We start from the raw sequence: 3,911 nt of genomic DNA, 5'->3' as shown, positions 1-3,911 counted from the left end.
CTTTATTTAAAACAGTCGTCTAAACCTTGGTATTATTGGGAGGTACCAAAGCAGTTTAGCAGAGGGACCTTTCTTGTCTTCCCTGAGCATAACTCCATCTGGGAGCTTGTAACGAGACTTACCGCACCGAGGACATTTATCTAAATCAACAAACTCTTTTCGATACAAAATACAATCATTTGGACAAGCATCTATTTTCTCATATGCTAATCCAAAAGGACACATCAACTTGTTGGCATAATAAGTCGTCTTAGGCAACACATTCCCTTTGGGAACACATGTCCTCTAATGCCTCCAAAAATTGTGAAAATATTACGTCAGTCACACCGCCCTTAGTTTTCAGGTTAGTCAACACTGCCACAGCCGACAACTGAGCGTACTTGGTACATCCAGGATACAAAGGTTTCCCAGCAGCTTCTGACAAACGTTCAAATAAATGAGGCTCGTCTTGAATTGCCTCTATCACCTCATCTATATGATCCTCCTCAATATCATCATCCACTTCTTCTTCACATTCATCATCTTCCACCAAAAACATATCCTCGTTCCGAACAATAGGTTCAGTGTGTACATGATGGTCAATAATTGGATTTTCACTAGAATTTCCCTTATATCCTCCGATCTCACCATGCCATATCCACACGTGATATTGTTGCCTAAACCCACGATGAATAACATGGTCCCTTAATGTTTTGATACTACTAACCCTACTCACATTTTCACAATCGACGCATGGACAATAAAACCCATTATGTTGTACGTTTTCTTGATCGATGCTCTAAAGCACATCTACAAAACTCCTCTACACCGTTCAGGAACTCCAACGAAGTTCTCTTCTCATACATCCAACTTCGATCCATACCTTCTATTTCACCGGCTAAAGTCATGATAAAACCAAACCGTCAACACATTAACACATAGCAACTCACATTGAAATTGTTGTGACACTTTGTTTACATGCTTAACTGAATTTCGCGAAACATAGCTGACCTATAATAAACAGAACACACAACAACAACAACAACAACAACAACAACAACAACAACAACAACAACAACAACAACAACAACAACAACAACAACAACAACAACAACAACAATAACAACAACAACAACAACAACAACAACAACAACAACAACAACAACAACAACAACAACAACAACAACAACAACAACAACAACAATAGCAACAAGAGCAAGCAACAACAACAAGCAGATCAACAACAACAACAACTATTAAGCACATCAGAACTAGCTAAATAGCAAATCAGAGAACAACCTAGGCAAACCCATGAACGAATCACAGTGAAGTCTTACATTAAGTGATAGCATAACATGGTCCCAAGAACGAATTCAGTCCACATGGACACACTACCTAGTATGACGCGTATATAATTCAACCCTAAACTAACCTAGCATGACACGGATTTAATTTCAAGCAACAACATTGTTTCTGAAAATGGGACTAAACGTAGCAGAACAAGAATATAAGGTTGCAACAACCTCCATGTTTTTTCAGACCACAACACATCAATAAGTATAATTTAAAAATTCACCTTCCGAATTATCTTCTAGCACTTGAGGTTGCAACATCCTCCCTCATTTCTGCACTCTTTTCAAACCAAACCCACAAAATATAAAAAAAAATCAAAAACTAAAATAAAACTCAGACAATTTAGTAAAATTTCAGCAAAAAAAAAGGTCTTACTGGAATAAAACTCTCAAATTTTTTGCTCCTATTTCTTTGAAGCACCTCACCTAACATCAAATTTGCAACATAAATTAGACATTCGAAATTATGCCCACTCAAATTCGAAATTATGCATAAAACTAGGGTTTATAGTTCAATTTTGCATAAAGCATCCGAAATTATGCATTCGAAATTACGCATAAAATATTCGAAATTATGTAAAGAACATTCAAAATTCTGCCACCTCAAATTCTGAGCCATTTTAATTAGGGTTTATAGTACAGCGGGAGAGAACAGGGGAGAGGAGAGAGTAAGAGAGAAATAATTTGATAATTCAAACCCAATAAAAGTAATTTGAGAGACTAAAACTAGGAGAATGGAGTAATTGAACGAAAATACGGCAAGGATGAGGAGTCGGTGGAGCATAATTTACCTAAAATAAGAACGGCGACGTTTGGAGATGAGTTCGAAGGGCATACAATAACGGCGGCGGTGCGGTGGGGCTTCACTTTCCCGGCGAAATTCGATGGTGAAGAAACTATGGAGGTCAGACTGTCAGTCGTAGTAGTTTGAATAAGAAGAAGTTGTTTTGTGAGACGACGAAAAGCAAAAGAAAAAGAAAGAAGTACGCGGGGGAGTTTTTGTTTTATGTTTCTGTGTGAGAGACAGCTAGCAACTTTGCTACGTTAATCATGCAGACGCCGCAAAATTTGGAGTTTTGAGGCGTTAGCTTCCCAATAACGCTGCCAAACAACATTCTTTCCCGTAATTTGTCCATCTTGTCATTTAGTCAGAGGCATTTTGTAATTAACGCAGCTAAGTCGTAGCAGCAAATTAATATTTTTCTACTAGTGTTAGGAGCCTTTGGAAGAACTCCACACATGAAGTCTTTGGAAAAGCTTCAGGAAGACTTTACAAGTGCTTCAAGAGAATCCTAATACTCAAAGGACTTGAGTAATGTCTTTATAGACAATAAAGTTTGATGTTCAATACCTATGTAAATAGTATAAGAATTCAACCAAGATAGATACATAGATATCTTGAGGAATGAAACCTGAAGAATTTGGAAAAGCTTCAAGAATATACGACTTACAGGTATGCTACGACGAATTAAAAATTCCCAAATATGGATTATGGTTTGATGCCATGCAAAATGGTTTAAGGCCATGTAAAATGGTTAAAGTCCATTAAATAGTTTGAATCCATAAAATGGTTTGAGGCCATTACATCCGAAATATGGTCATCTTAAAGAATCAAATCTATGATTTGGTAGATTTGTATAAAGGGTTCACTCCCATTGGTTGCAAACATGTTTTCAGAACATACAAATATTATATTGTATACGCATACAAAAAAAAAGATAGATTGGTGGTTAAAGATTATAAAAACTTCACGGCGTTGATAATGTTGAAATCTTTTTCACCAAGTCGAATGCTTGAACTATTTTGGACAAATCTAGGAATCATTGCATATGGAGATATGGAAAGTGGAAAACAAAAACACCTTCCTCAATTGGACTTGTAGAAAGGAATTGTGTACATTACACAATATAAAAGTTCTGGATGCTAGATAAAAGAGCAAGCTTAAGAAATCTATTCGTAGATTAAAGCATGCAAGTGGGAATTGGACCATATTTTTCAAACAAGGCTATTGAGCAATTATATCTTTATGAAAATATGGATCATCGATGAGGAGTTTAGTGGGAGCTAAGTTATGTTTATTGGTTCTACATATGAGATAAATATCTCTCTATTGCAAATGACATTCAAATTCTAAATGGATTGATTTGAAAGTATTTGTCAATATTAGAACCATGGAGAAACTTAGAACATAGTGGCTTAAAGATCTATTGGATAGGATCTAAGCGTTGTTTGGATTATGTAAAAGTCATTACTAAATCAAACACAAATGGGAAACTCAAAAGAGACTTTAACCCATATGAGTAAGTCTAAGTAATGAATATTTTAACTAAGTATAAAGTTAGGCTGTTATTACTAAAGTTAAACATGAAGAACCTTGGAGAGGAACCTTCACCTTATATCACATGGCAATGCCAAGATTTTAGCAAGATTTAATATCTCTTGAAACAGAATAAGCTAAAAGTTACATGGATAGATTTTAAAATGCGAATGGTTTTTGCATTACAATCAATCATGTATGATGTGATATATAGATCTCCAAGATAACTCGTGAACATTGGATCGTGACGAGTTTATACCAAT

This window comes from Spinacia oleracea, chromosome 3 (genome assembly GCF_020520425.1).
Source record: "Spinacia oleracea cultivar Varoflay chromosome 3, BTI_SOV_V1, whole genome shotgun sequence".
Classification (NCBI taxonomy): Eukaryota; Viridiplantae; Streptophyta; class Magnoliopsida; order Caryophyllales; family Amaranthaceae; genus Spinacia; species Spinacia oleracea.
This window is presented reverse-complemented; position numbering follows the sequence as displayed.